Raw genomic sequence first — 15322 nt, forward strand, 5'->3', positions numbered from 1 at the left:
AGCATAATAACTCCCTGATGGTGATACCCATTCATGCTATTGCCCCATCCCCACCAGGTGGTATTTCTCCATGGGTTTGTTCTTCTGTCATGCTGGTGCAGCAAGGAGATGGATAAGGGAGCACATGTGCCTCACAAAAATAGCTCAGCTGGGTTATTTTTAACTGGGTCATCCCAGCATAACCAGCAGTAATGGCGAGCAGCAGTGAAGAAAGCAAAGAGAAAACCAGCAGAGACCACAGCTTCAGGCAGCTTCCAGGAGGCTCATACTCTCCTGCCACCTGATCTGGTGAAGAATCCAAGACTGTATCATGGGTAGGATCCCCCAGAACATTGTGAAGTGCACATCATGAAGTGATGAACTGCCACCTATTCTTTATTTTATTGCTGTGGTCACTTGCAAACCTGACACCAGATGTGTACTTGAGCCTCCCCTGGGACAAGTAAAAGAAGCAAAAATAAATTAGAACAACAAAACACATAGAATCACATGAACAAATCAGGCCAGAAGGCACGTCTGGAGGTCCTGAGTTCTGACCTCAGCCCCCAGCAAAGCTCACTACAAAAGCAGGTCATGTTGTTCAGGCTGTCCAGCTGAGTTTGGAAGACTGAGGAGGATGGAGATCTCACTGGCCTCCTTGGGAAACCTGCCTGCCTAGAGTCTTGTGGAGAAGCCTTGGATGCAGTTGGCCTGCAGGGTTACCCAGATGACTCTGATCAAACTTGTTGCCCACCAGCACCCTCACAGCCTTCACTGAAGAGTTGCTCTCTTCACTGCAGGGAGCTGCTACACATCAGGGGCAGAAGCTGACATTTATCTTTTTTCCTAGGCCTGTTGTTCCCCTCATGATAGGCATAAAGCACTCTGGGAGCCTCCAAATTGCTTAGGAGGCCCAAGGGCTGTGAAGTGCTTATGGAGGGTCTGTTGCCAAACTTTGGACTTCCCTGCAGAGGCCAGACAAGCATCGCTCTTCCCATGAGCAACCTTTCTTCACCCTGGAGCGAGGGAGCCTGAGGCGGCTGTGGCACCATCACTGTCACTCCGCTGCCAAGGGCGCCTGGAGCTTCACTTCCTGAAGATTCACATCTCTCACTCAGGCACAGGGAGTGAAACATCAGGATCGCCCCCAGTCACAGGAGAAGTGTCTTCATTAATACTTTGAAGCCAGCATCAGCTAGAAATCAAGCTGAAGTGCATGGCCCACCCTTCAGTGAGTGTGAAGATGCCTGTGCTCAGTCAGTGCAATCAATTTGTGCATCTCAGGAGGAACAAGAGAAACCTCCAGGGATGATCCCATACTTGGTGGCAACACCTTTTTTGGGCAGTTCAACTTCTGCCTTCACCCATCCCTTATCTGCTTCATGTGGTGCCCATACTCTGCAAGCTCTGACAGAAAGAAAGATAATGAGTTGAGGACACAAATAGCTTCAGTCAACATGGCCTTTACAAAATACCATAGTGGGTCAGGGGAGTATGAAAGATTAGAAAAACCCAAAATGACCCCAAAACTCAGTTCAGATTCATTAGGCTTTTCAGAGGTCCCAGGAAGGGTCAGAGGCAGTATGACCAAAGCAGAGGATGGGGCCACCCCAGTCTCTTTGGAGAGTAAGCCCCTCCTTCCTCTGGTTCACCTCCAGCTTTCCAAGATAGCCTGTGTACAGAAAGATAAAGCCAACTTGCCTGCATTCTCCAGAGACAATACCCTCTTTCACTCTGCTGGTTACCTGGGCAGCAAAGAAAATATTATTGCTTATCAACTTCCTTGTGAGTACTATTGTGCTTCTGAATTCAATGAGAGGGCAAATTCCACCTTACAGAGCTTTTATATGCTGGCAAGATCCTGCCTCATTGCAAAAGAAAAGCAAATACAACAACCTTGGTTCAAAGACCAATGAAAACTGGAAGCCTAATCTGCCCCACCAACCTCCAAAAACTTAATCTAAAAAGCACATTGCCACATTTATTGTCAGAAAGACAGCCTTGAAAAACTCATCATCAGACACTCCACAAGCTCAGCAGTTTCTTCTGAAACTAGAACACCATTCTTTCACTCCCCTATTTCACAGAAAGAAGCTTCCTGCTATCCAAGACCAAGCTGGCTTCTGAGTTTCAGGAACCAAAGTTCAGCTCCCTGTTGAAAAGATGCAGCTGGGTCTCAGTAACCCGCCGTGTTGTTTGGGAAGATCATGACTCTTGATCTTGCACTGCTATTTACTGTGAGGCCTAAGCATGTCTGCAGACATCAGGCAGAGTAAGTATCTCTTCGAAAGGCTACTGTACAAAAGGCTTTCCTTGCAGCAAAGCTGAGCACCACTGATTCAAGGAGATAGTCCAACTTCAGGGAATCCCACAATCTTGGTTACTTGCCCAAGGAGTCCAAGTGAGATCCAGTGGGCTAGCCAGATTTCTCTTCAAACCTCTTCTGCCTAACTGAGGAGTTGTGGTCATCACCAGAACATAGATATGTTAGGAAATCTGAAGTGACCGGCAGGATCGTGAGGTAATGGAAATACACCAAGTGCAGATGTTTCTCCTGAGTTCTGTGAAGGTTTGGAGGTTACACACTTCACCTGAATGTCTCAAGATACAGCTCTTGCATCTAATGTGATGTAGTGTAACTGCACTCTCCCATGACAGAAGCTTTGTGCACTAACCAGCCCACAGGTTAGAACACTTCCAGGATGTGATGGGATCCTGGCCAGTGAGACTAAGCCTGGATCTCATCTGTGAAGGTGCCTGAGAAAACTGAGGAATATAACCAGGTGAAAATGGAAACTGCTAAAGAGCTGGGAGGCACTAACAAGGCTCTGCCTGGTCTGGACAGGAAAGCATAAGCACAGATGCAAGGGCCCTGTGTAGGAGACACCCCCTCTGGTGGTCTCCAGTTTAGCCTCACAGTCAGTCTGCCCACATAAGTCAGGGCAGATGTGGAACCTTCAAAATCCCCGAGGATGATGGCCTCCACCTGCCTGGTCCCAGGGATGTACAGCCCTCTTGGGGATGCAGCTTTCTCTAATGTCTGACCTACTTCCCTCCAGCTGCAGCTTGTGTTCTTTTCTCCTTGTTACACTGTCTGTGCCAAGGAGAGTATGGCTCTGTAATTGTCCTTCCAGGAGTTGTATCCAGATATTAGTAACTGGGTTTGGCAGTAAAAGACAGAGGTACCTACAACCATAGACCATAGAAGAACCAGCTTTGAGCTTCCCAGTTGTGAGCCAGAATTAAAGAGAAATGGTCCCTGTCTTTCTGGGAGCAATGTCAGCAAGACTTTGCTCATTGAGAGGCAGTGGGGGCAGCATCAGAGGTATTCTCTGAAGCCATAACTAGAGTTCTTCCACCTCCCTTGCAGCATAACCTGCATACAGAAAAACATTTAGGGGCCCACATAAAAGAGAAGTGTGGGAAACCCTCCCACGCCCATGCAGTGTTGAATTGGTTTATGATTCCAGTTGAGGCTTTTTCCTTTGACTGGCTGATTAATCAGAATTGACATCTCTCTGTTCTCCACAAAACTCCTAACACAGTTTTGAGCTCTGTAACAGCAGGTGCCACTTATGTGACACATGACAAGCCAGAGAGAGTCTGGCAAAGGCTGGTGTTACAGACACAACAGGCAATGTTTTCTTCCATTACATCAGAGAATCACAGAATATGCTAAGTTGGAAGGGACCCATGAGGATCATCAAGTCCAATTCCTGGCCCTGCGTAGGACACCCCAAGAATCACACCATGTGCCTGAGAGTGTTGTCCAAATGCTTCTTGAACTCTGTCAGGCTTGGTGCCATGACCATTTCCCTGGGGAGCCTGTTCCAGTGCCCAAACACCTACTAGGTGAAAAACCTTTTTCTGATATCCAACCTAAACCTCCCCCAAACCAGCTTCATGCTGTTTCCTCAAGTCCTGTCACTGATCATGAGAGTAGCCCTCCTCTTCCCCTCACAAGGAAGTTGTAACTGCAATGAGGTCTCTCCTCAGTCTCCTCTTCTCTAGGCTGAACAGACCAAGTGACCTCAGCCACTCCTCATAAGACCCTTCACTACCCTCCAGACCCTTCAACATCTTCGTTGCCCTCCTTTGCTCTCTAATACCTTAATATCTTTTTTATACTGTGGCACCCTAAACTGCACACAATATTCAAGGTGAGGCCATCCCAGTGCAGAGCAGAGCAGGACAATCCCCTCCATCGACTGGCTGGAGATGCTTCGCCTGATGCCTCTCAGGACACAGTTGGCCCTCCTGGCTGCCAGGGCATTGCTGACTCAGATTCATCTTGCCATCAATCAGAAACCCCAGGTCCCTTCCCACAGTGCTGCTCTCCAGCTTCTCATTCCCCAGTCTGTATGAACATCCAGGGCTGCTCTGTCCCACTTGCAGAATCTGGTACTTTCCCTTCATATGGTTGGTGATTGCCCAGTCCTCTAATTTATCAAGGTCTCTCTGCAGGGCCTCTCTGCTCTTGAGGGAGCGGATAGCTCCTCCCAGTTTAGTGTCATCAGAAAATTCACTTAGTGTCCCTTCCAGTCCTGCATCCAAGTCATTAATGAAGACATTGAGGAGCACAAGGCCCAGGATGGAGCCCTGTGGAACCCCACTAGTGACAGGTCACTGGCCTGATGTTACCCCATTGTGATACATGGTACCCCATACATCACAAGCTATAAAATCAATTCACCATTTAGAACATAGTTCAGTTTTACTCTTTTTGGTTTTCAGTCTGGCTTTGATTGATGCTGAGTAAGTGGGAGGACTACTCATGATTTCCCTGCCAGGGAAATGAGATTCTGTGCCCATTCATTCACCTGCTGGGCTTGGCAAATGCAGTTTCTGAGAAACTAGTGCCATCCATTCCTCTGAAACAAATTCATCAGTGCAAGCGCAGAAGTAATGTTTGGTTCAGACTGGGAGCACAGGTTTGGGGCAAATCTCCTTTTTGCTGCCATTCACTGCACTCCAGTTTGCATTGCAAAGTCACCTTGGAGCATGCAAACAGGATTTCTTCCAGGTGAAATTAAAATCATTCCAGGATCAGAACTCAGTGCTAATGGGACCAGCTGAGTCAAATTAAAACATTCAAACTGCCTGTGGATATGAAAAGTCCTGGTACCACCTCTTTCACTCCACAGATCTACTTTTCTTGCACTCTACTTTTCTTGTTGTTATAGTTAACAGAGAGGTGAGGTCTGTCACTGCCCTCTTTTTCATAGACATCACTCTCTGTTTAACTTTCAGCCTTGCTTGTCATCGTATATACCATTTTCATTGCCTCCTCTCCTCCAGGTATTGCACTTTTATGCTGCTTTTAGGTGTTCCTCAATCTCTTATCATTTCGTTCAGCATCACTGCTCTTCTCTGTGACCAGTCTCATTCTTCACAACTCTCCATCTTCACACCTTCTAGCAATGAAGATCAGCCTCTCCTCCCACATAGTAGTAGTTTATTTACTACATACTTCATTCCTGCCAGCCTTTTTACACATCTTCAGTACAAGTTTTCATCATCTTCCAGCTTTGTCCCACTGCACCAGACTGCTCTTTAACCCTTCCAGTTAGGGAGCACCCCTGACAATACCTGCACATCCCAGCAGAGCTCACTGCTACAGGCTCTCTCTCCCTCTACCACTGCAACTTTCCATGCCAGCCTATTTCTCCAGCATAGCTGATTCCACACTGACAAACTGAGCTTTTTCTATGCCTTTGAGTCAGTTCTGGGCATCTGTGCCTCACAGACTTTTTGAGCCAAAGGCTTATCTGTCTGTTTAGCCAGCCCTAATGGATTTTCCGCCTGCAGATTCATCTAATGGCTTTTCTTGAACCACATCCCCAACATCCTGTTTATCTGCATCCTGTAGTTCCTGGGCAGTGATAAATAGAGGAACAATCACTCCCTATCTGAACTCTCCATCCCATCATACTACCATATGTCAAAAGCCATATGCCATATCCCTTTTCAGGCATCTACCAGGTCCTCAATGAGCTGCGGAAACTGGCATTGCGTGAGTCATTAAAGACACAGTTGCACTGTAGATGTATCCAGACAGTATTTGATCTTTCCACAGTGCCGCAGAAAGGAGGGAGAAAAAAAAAAAAAAAAAAAAAAAAGAAAGGTAGAGCAGCCCTTGAAGTCTGGCTGTGAATTAAAGCAGAATTTTGAACTCCTGACATAATGTAGGCCAGGCAGTTTGGGAGGCTATTTCCAAGCCTTAGGCAGTAAAAACAAGGACTATGTGAAGAAGAGTGAGAAGAAAAGCTCTGGGTAAGACAACAGAGGCCTCATTGCAGCTGACTGAATATGCAGTTTTCTCTGGACATCTTGTATGCATTCATGAACTTATATCTGCATCTAGGGCTTTCCAGCATCAGAGAGTCTTCAGGCTCCAGAAAACTTCTGAAGACTGCTCAGAGCCAGAGGAGAGTCAGCACCATGCTCCTAGCTCAGCCAGAGATGACAGCAAGTGGGAAGAGTCCCACAGCAGGCTGGAGGGCTGCAGGTGAGTCCAACCACTGCCCTCTGTGACACCGTTATGCCAGGGAACTCCAGGTACAGGAAGGACAGCAGGTAATGACACAGGCAGATAGGGAAGTAAAGAAAGGGGAAGTTTTTTAGAAAGAGCTCAAAATAAAGATCGGAGTTTCCTGGGGAAGACTTGCTTTTCTGCAGGAGCTGAAGACACTTGTGGATTACAGACTTACAGACTAACACACAGTGCAGTCATCTCCCTGTACTAGCACTGGCCAGTGGCACCAGTGGAAGCAGAACCCTACAACAATGAAAGGTGTATGAAACACTTCTAGTGCCATGTATAGTATCTTCCAAACCCACATAACAGGCAGAAATTGGGGTATAAAAACTGCTGCCTTTTTTTTTTTTTTTTTTTAACCTAAGACGAGCTGTCATGAAGTCACAGAGAAGTTCATGTTGCAAGTCATGCTGTCAGGGAAGGAAGAATACGTAAGACACTGTAAAGCTCTTCTGAAATACACAAAACCATATACAAGATAATGACTGGTTTCCCTGGTTTCTCAAAATTGAAAGAGAAATCATCACTTCAGTTCCCTCTTTACACATCAAACACCTATTCTCAATTAAGCTCAAGAAGTCCTGTTCTGCTAACATCCCACAAAGGGTGGGACACCAAAACAAAGCTCCCAACACAAAGATTTCCCAAGCTAACAGCAAGATGAGCTTTATTGAAATGAGGTTTTTTTAATCCTCAAGGATGACCACAATACACTCAAGGACATCCTTTGATATTTTGCCTCAGTTCAGTGAATGAACACATAAAGCAGATATCTGTGCTGCAGCAGAAAGTTAAGGATTCTTACAACTCATCCAAGTTAACATTCATCATGACTGTTGGGAAAGAAGCATGGGACATAGGGACCAAGACAAACTTTTCAGGTGGACTTTAGCTAGCAGTTTCCTTGGTTTAACTCCTGGAAACTTTCATTCCTAATATCGTTACCAGGTTTTTGCTTCTAATACCATGACAGAATCACAGGCTGGAAGGGGCCTCTGAGGGTCAGTGGTAGAAACTTCCTGTCAAAGCAGGGTCAGGCTGTTTCTCGGGGCCTTGTTCATGCGAATTCTGAAAATCTCCAAAGATGGAGGTACTACCACAGGCAAGCAAATCATCCTGCTAAGCCTCTGTCTGGCTAATAATTGTGACCACAGTCAGTCAACACACAAACCACAAAGGCAGGTACTGGTCCTACACAGTGCTCTGCCTCCATGAGTATGAGTCACGTACCCCTCCCTCTCCAAATCTCCAGACAACACAGCAGGTGAAGTTCTTTTCCACTTACAGACAATGTCCAAAGTGGCTCAGAGGACTCCTGCCTTCAAACTGTCATCCCTACAGCGACCATAAAACAAAATTCAGGAGAGAAAGCGAGTTATTGCTTTAGGGAACAAGAATATCACCTTGGAGCCCTAAAGGCAAAGCTCAGCAAAACATGCTGAGAGCACATAGAGAGAATTGCATGGTCTTCACTATGAAGAGACAGGATACTCTAGGGCTGACAAGCTGGGGAAAGAAATTTCTGCAGGATGCCAGGTAGCTGCTGTTGTTTTGGTGCCTGCTAATGGCAAACTGAGAGATGTAACCTACATCCAGAGAACACTGCTGTCTGCACTGAGTGACACTGGCCATTCAATAAAGAGTTGGACTCGATAGTCCTTGTGGGTCCCCTCCAACTCAGAATATTCTGTGATTCAGTGATTTAGAAGATCACACTGTTCAGGTTTCTACCAATGCCTTACCCCGGGAAGCTCTTCCCACGATTCCTCCTCTTTGCTGCTAAAAACACAACTGCCTTATTATTTTGCCAAGTAATAACTTCTGCTTCCAGCTACTGGCTCTCATTCTGATTTGTCAGCCAGACTGAAGAATCTATTATCTATAAAAACAAAAGAGAGTTCTGATCTTTTCAACTCCATGGGAACCAAGAGAGTTCACCAAAATACAATCTGGGCACTAAGAAAGACAAAAGTGTGAACCTTCCACATGAGCTTTTACCTATAAAAATCTCAGTGAGGGTTGAGTCTTTCTGCTCTAAGACTTGGTTTGCCTGGCAAACCTCGTGCATCACACCCATAGCTGGGTGCATCACACCCAATGCCTGGTGCATCACACCCATAGCTACTGCACAGGGGAGTAATGTATGGCAGGGGTCACAAGCCTCAAACAGATGCAAGGGGCTGTAAAGTCAAGCCCTTCAATCCCTATTAAGCCCTTAAATGCATGCCATGATTTTTAAATCTGTGAGACACTGAACTATTGATTTCTGCAGAAGCTGTTGGATGCCAGGCTATCATTAGCAAAATCAATCTTTTCAATTAAGACTCAGGCATCACTTACTGACATCAAGACCTTTTCAAATTCAAAGAGAAACATGAACCAGAGCCATGATCACAGGCAGGAGGGGTCAGAAGAGAGACTCTGATCCTCCCTGACTGTAAGGGAAAGAGTCTCTGTACATAGAAAGAGCTGAATATTACTCGAGCAGGAACTTGAAGCAATGCTATTCTGATTTTGTTTTTGTTCCTCTATGTGTGCGTTTTGGTATTCAAATTAAATTAGAGAAAATGGCAGGGAAAAATAATGTGAGCTAATTACATTTAAGTAGATGTTAGCAAGACAACCTTTGACTTCTATTTGTCTGTTACAATTAAAGAGCTGCCTGGGTTCTCTGTGCCTATTACCCTGCAATTTTGTTGCCAGCACAAGCTCCTTTTAGAGGGCAAATAGAATGGAAGAAACCAGAGGATGATGAAGATTGGTCCCTCCTGGCATCATTCACATTACAGGCAGTATTCCTAACATCAGTGCGAGCTTTCTTAGAAAGGAACACTGCAACTGTGCCAGCAATTCAGGCAAAATAGTAGCTACACTTTTCTAAGGCAATATATGTTTTATATTTTTCAAGATTTATGTATTGTTGCTCAGGGAAAACACTGTGAAACACTGGTTTAAACAACTGGTTTTAAATAACCTCACCTATAACCGCGTGGAAGGTGGCTGAGCTGAACAGCACTGGCAGAGCCAAGACTTTCTGCAGCCCAGAAAGCAAAACTCCACAGATACTCGATGGGAGAAGAGCTGTGGTGCTACAGGATCCAGCACAGATCGATAGTGTGACAATGACACTCGGTGGCATTCAGGGGCAGCATCACTTCAAGGGTCCTTCTGGCAGATTGGCAAATTCCTGTGTGCAAACACTCCCTGGCTAAACAAGACCCAAGTGAGGACAGGCAGTGTCAGGAGAGATCCAGTGCTCCCAGTCCTGCACTTGAACGTGCTTCCTTTCACTTGCTGTGTCAGTCCACATTCCAGCCCCAAGAGAAAGCTATGTCTGAGAAAACTGCACTTGTCCACCAAGCACTACTCATGCACCCTGCCATTGATTCTCAGAAAGCCTGGGGTGGGATCCAGAGCTTTCCAACTCTCCCAAGGAGTATTTCAGCCCTCTGCACAGCCACTCTGCAAGGCAAGCTTAAATCACGTTATCTGTAGAGCAAGGACTGATTGATTTCTGCTCTTGGGAGTAAGCCCAGTACTTGTCTTGGCTCCTCCTTGCACCTTTTTTCCGACCGTCCCTGCTCTACTCTATGTACAGGCTGGACCCAAGAGGCTCATATTTCCTTTACTAGTGCAACCCTGACATGGGCAGCCTTGCCCAAGTCACCTTTTCCTGGGAGGAGCTCTCCCCCAGCGTTGCCTCCCAACCTGTTTAAGCACAGCTCCAAGAACTGCAGGAGGAAGAACAAGATGGAGTTTGGCCTCTCCTGCCTTCCTGCAACCTATCTAATCAGCTTCCATGGACTTTGTTTTAATCTCAGTGATAAAAATGCCACAATTGCTGGGAGTTTCTGCTGCTTTGTCTTCCTGATTATTTTCCTAGGTGACTTTGTCCCACAGAGGGAGAGAGGCAGAGCAGAAGGTTGCAGAAGACCTCCTCTCTGCAGATAAGAATCCATGTTTCCTGGCACAGAGCAAAAGAGCACAGTGATTCACCAGACTGGAAAGAAACTCCTGCACAAACCAGAGCTGTGAAGGATGCTTGGAAGAAAGCGGAAGAGAGAGGCCAAACTTTGGGCACTGCTCAGGAAAATTTGAAGCGGTGTGAAACAGAGCAGAGGGAGAGTCAACAGTCAACATGGGAAGAGAGAACGGGGCTTGGAGCTGCACACTATCACTGGTCCTACCACTGGCAGTGGCATGTCTCCAAGCTTTAGAAAGGGTTTTGCTTGGCTGAGGGTCAGAAAGTCCTCTTTCTGAATTTTAAAGTTCTCTGGAAATAGTAAGCATCAGCATTACCCTAATAGAGCCCTGCAGGGTGTATTTTCAACATGGGGAATTGCTGGCAAGCCTGTAATACCGCAGAGGGGAAATCCCTGGAAATACTAGGCCAGTCTGGCTTCTACTTACAGGCCAGTATAACCCTGCAAGTGTCAAATCCTCTCAGCCCATATACAGCCTCCTGGATGATCTAAAGGTCTTTCCTGTTTCTCCTGCGGAGAGGCAGAAGGCGCGTCAGCGTAACTGGTATGTGCTGCAGGCAGTTTGCCTCAGTCAGCTCTCTGCAGCCAGAGCAGCTTAACGTGCACTTACAGGAAGCCAGATAATGACTACATATAAACAACTCACTGCATTATCGCTCTGGTGTCTTCTTGCCATGGGAGCAAGAGACCAGACTGTCTGTGTTCCTGTTGTGCATCAAGAGGTGGGCAGAGCCAGCTGTTTCAAAGGACAGCTGCTGTCCAGCCTCACCAGGAATGGATCCACAGGTCCCACTGGCTCTGAGCAGGAGGTTTAGTTGCAAGGTCCTCAGCAGCCACCCACCCAGACATCAGCCCACTGGCCAACTGTAACACTGACCACCATTTTATTGCCGAAAAAGACAGCTGGTGTTTATAACTGGCAGAAGGGAATATTCAGATAAGGTTGTGGGGGTTTGTGGGGTTACCTTACTGAAGAAAACACTTTTGAGCAAACTTTCTTGGAGAAGATTTATTTATGAGAGTGAAGGACGGGGTCTGGCCCTTAAGGATCTGCTGAGTTCCCTTGGACCAACCAAGAGTGGATGGTGGGAAAATCATTTGAGACATTCTCCCTCCATCCTGTTTCTTCACAGAAAGCCTCCATCGTACCCTGTGACAACTCACACCCTAACAGTTTCCCCATCAAAATCCCTGCCATGGAAATCCGGACCCAAACAGAGTGGGATGAAGACTTCATGCTATGCACCCACTGTGGGCCAAGGAATACAAAAATATCAGAGGAAGCAAACTGACCACAACTTATGAGGAGCTACAAGGTCATGCATAAAATCTACCTTAGCTTGCCCCCAAGGCAGAGTCTCCCACTCCAAAGCATCACCTTTGCTTCTGGGATTTGCCAAAGCCTTCAGTTTTCTCCCTCAGTCTCTGTAACACTGAAGCATCTGGGCACCTGCAGTTCACAGCACAGAGACTTGCTCTGTACTGAACTATTCATCCCCAAAACACAGCCCACACAGCATTCAAGCATCTGGCAGTCCAGACAGCCCATAGGCAAGGGAGAACTGCCATTGCAGAGGCACCACAAACCTGCTCCAGAGACAGCAGCCTGCCCAGTGCCAACCAAACTAGAAAGAGACTCACAGAAACCTGCCATAGAGTCAGGCAATGGACAATCCATTTATTATCCAGCTGCTAACAAATGTAGCAAACACGGAAACATTAAAAATATTATCCATTACTAACATTTGCAGAGCAAGAAAACTGCTCAGAGGGGACGAACCAACATATTCAAGAGACAGGCAGAAATTACCCAGGCAGAAAAAGAGAATAAGAAAAAGAGAATAAGATACCATGACCTGCTATCAGGAAATCCACCTGCTGCACCAGATCAGCCAGCAACCAGCTGGATCAATGGAATGAACAATGCTGCTGGCCAAGCAGGTGCAGCTGCCACACAGAGGGCAGCACTCTCTCTCACCCCCTGGTCTTGCGAAACAGGCACACTCATGCAGAGCTATTTTGCCTCAGAGGAAGAGAGGTCAGGAGGAGCTTAGGGCAGAGCTGGGGTGCAGGCAGCAGAATTCACAGAATCACAGAATATTCTGAGTTGGTAGGGACCCACAAGGATCATTGAGTCCAACTCTTAAGTGAATGGCCCGTTGTCCGGCTCTTTGTCCAAACATCACCAGGGCCTGAGTCTCATGTTTCCCAGGTCTGTGGCAGCTCTACAGAGATAATTGGCTTTGATATGTTGCTACAGACTAATAGATCGAATGAATTTGAAATACTTCTTATCTAAGCTATAATAAAGCCGTCATAATGTTAATTCAAACAACATCAGCACAGATGAAAACACCTTTTTCCCTTGCCTTTAAGAAGCAACCAGCTCTTCCCTATCCTGCCTCCCAAAGCTCTAGAGTTTCCTGAAATGCTCACAACCAAAACATGAACTCCCTCGTGCCTCCATCAGTCACTCCCTATCTCTGATGAAACCAGGAGAGATCAGAGCTCTCCAAAGAGGGCACAGCCAGTGGGAGAACAAAGAGAACAGCAGGGCTACACAGGCTGCTCCTTTGTTAACCCACTGGGGAGCCTGCATTGAGAAGCTTAAAAGGCAACCAGCAGCCAACCTTCTCCCAAATGTTCTCTGAATCCTCTGCAGAAATCACTTCTCTTGAGCATCCAAGGGGCCAGAAGAGGCTGTCTGTCCAGGCAAATTCTCTTTACAGGACTGCAGCAAACACTGTCTTCTTAGAAGGTGTAAGTGAACGGGTCTGGGGCGAGGTGGGGTGGGAATCAGGAACAGAGAGGACTCTCCAGATCGAGACAAGGAGGGCACCACTCCCTGCAGAGTGAACGATGATGTTCATCAAGACACACTACACATAGCTGACCTCCCCAGGCCATCAGTGACTTGTCTGCAAAGTGCTGTCGTTGTTACCTATCCCTTTGCAACAGCCTGCCTTAGCCCCTGATAGAGCTGCAGTATGGAAGCAATCCTCCAAAGCTGTGTCGCCTGAAAGTAAGACCCCTTCAAGGGCTTGCCCTGAAGGAGGAACTGGCACCAGGAGATCCTGATGCCAGAGAATCGTTACGTGGCTGTCATCACGCTCTGTGCAAGGTGTGACCTGCCCTGACAACAGGCACTCAAATTCCCCATGACTCCAGCACAAAAGGGCCAAATTCAACCCCTCACACACAGCCGTAGATAAGGCTTCTCTCTACACAATATGCAAAGTTATACAGGTGCCAAGTCGTGCCACCCGTGGCCCCGGCTGGCAGGAGGAGGCGCAGCCTTCCCGGGCAGGCAGCGGAGTGCCCCGGCTCGGCACGAAGCCCTGTTGCTCCGCGCACCGGCGGCCCCTCGGAGCGGGGCGGGCCGGCCGCAGACCTTCGGGCCGGCTGCCGGTCCGCCACGCTCCGCGCAGAAAATCCCACCGGCAGCTCCCTGCAGGAACAGCCCAAGGACAGGGCGCTCCCGAGGAGCGAGAAACCTGCCCGCCGAGGGCGCGGACAGCACCGGCTGCCCCGACTGCGGCCAGCGGGAACGCCCCGCTCCCAATCCCGCTCCCGCTCTCTCTCCAGCCGCACACACCGGGGGATGCCCGAGGCCCGTGGTACCGGGCGGCCGCCGCATCCCCTGCCCATGGGTGCCCCCGGGGCTGCGGGCGGCGGCCCCGGCTCCGCACAAAGCAGGGTGGGGCCGGCGGGGGCTGCGGCACCCCCGGCGCACAGCGGGCAGGGCAGGCTCCCCCCGCTCCCGGCGCTGCCGGGATCCGCAGGCCGCGGGCTGCAGCAGGTGCCCGCTGCCCGGCCCCACGCCCCCCACAGTCCCCGATCTCGTACCTTGCCGCTGCCGGCGGGGGTCTGCCCTGCGCTCAGAGCCGCGCCGCGGCAGCCCAGCCCGGCCCGGCTCGGCCCGCCCGCGGTCCCCGCCCCGGCCCGCCCCCCGCGCCGCGCCCCGCGGCCGGGAGGTGCCGGAGGGACCCGGGGCTGCCCGCCGCCCCTGGCTCCGCAGGGCTCCGGAGAGCCTTCCCGGGCAGGGCCGGTCCGTGGACGGGCCCGGCCCCCGTGCGCAGCCTGCCGTGGGCGGCGCGGGGTTTGCGCTGGTGATGCCGCGGGGAGAGCCCCTCTGCAACCACTGCAAGGTGCGCGGGCGGCTCTCCCTACCCCGGCCTTGGGAGCCGGCTCGCCCAGGCCGACGGGCGCCATTCACCGTCACCATCCCGTTGCAGGGAGGGCCCCCGAGTCTCTGGCCAGAGGCACACGGTGAGGGCTGGGTGCGTGTTCCTCCTACAAGATCGTCCTGACAGCATCATGACTTTGCCATCACCTGCAGAGAGGCCTTGCATTGGCTCCAAAAGCTTCTGAGGAGATGGGCACACTCTGCCGTGTCCTCAGTGCAACCACCAGGTCCTGAACATCCTGAGCACTGCACACACCCCTGCAACACGTATTAGTGTGCCAGCCTTAGATGGCAGCCTCTGGTGGACCTTGGCATATGGAGAGACACTGGCCCAAAGCTGCAGGACCTTCACTAGTGGCAAGGGTCCTTAGAAAGCTTCTCCTGTCTTCAGAGCTCACACTTAGACATTGGGGTTAGCTGGTATCTCGGCAGCACTAAAAACCTCCCTGGTACCCTGGGTGAGGAACTTGGCAAGTAGAGAGCAATGCCCAAGATCAAAGGGCAGAGGAGATTTCCTTAGCCAGGTCACCCTCTCAGCTAAGACCACTCTGGTCCTGTCCGATCGTCGAAGCCCGAGACAGCTAGCACATTTCCATGCTTTATTCCCACCAGTCATGGGTAGCAGAGGCAGCTCTG

At 49.2% G+C, this 15322-nt stretch overlaps 1 protein-coding gene across 1 annotated transcript in view; it reads right to left on the reverse strand.

Annotated features, from left to right (window-relative positions):
• Positions 1 to 14414, reverse strand: part of CORO2A (coronin 2A) — a 58224-nt gene extending 43810 nt beyond the window's left edge. Inside the window, exon 1 of the mRNA XM_032674898.1 lies at positions 14347 to 14414. The gene's annotated coding sequence lies outside the window, so the exon portion shown is untranslated. The remainder of the gene's footprint in view (positions 1 to 14346) is intronic.
• Positions 14415 to 15322: the final 908 nt, after the last annotated feature.

This window comes from Chiroxiphia lanceolata, chromosome Z (assembly GCF_009829145.1).
Source record: "Chiroxiphia lanceolata isolate bChiLan1 chromosome Z, bChiLan1.pri, whole genome shotgun sequence".
NCBI classification, from domain to species: Eukaryota; Metazoa; Chordata; class Aves; order Passeriformes; family Pipridae; genus Chiroxiphia; species Chiroxiphia lanceolata.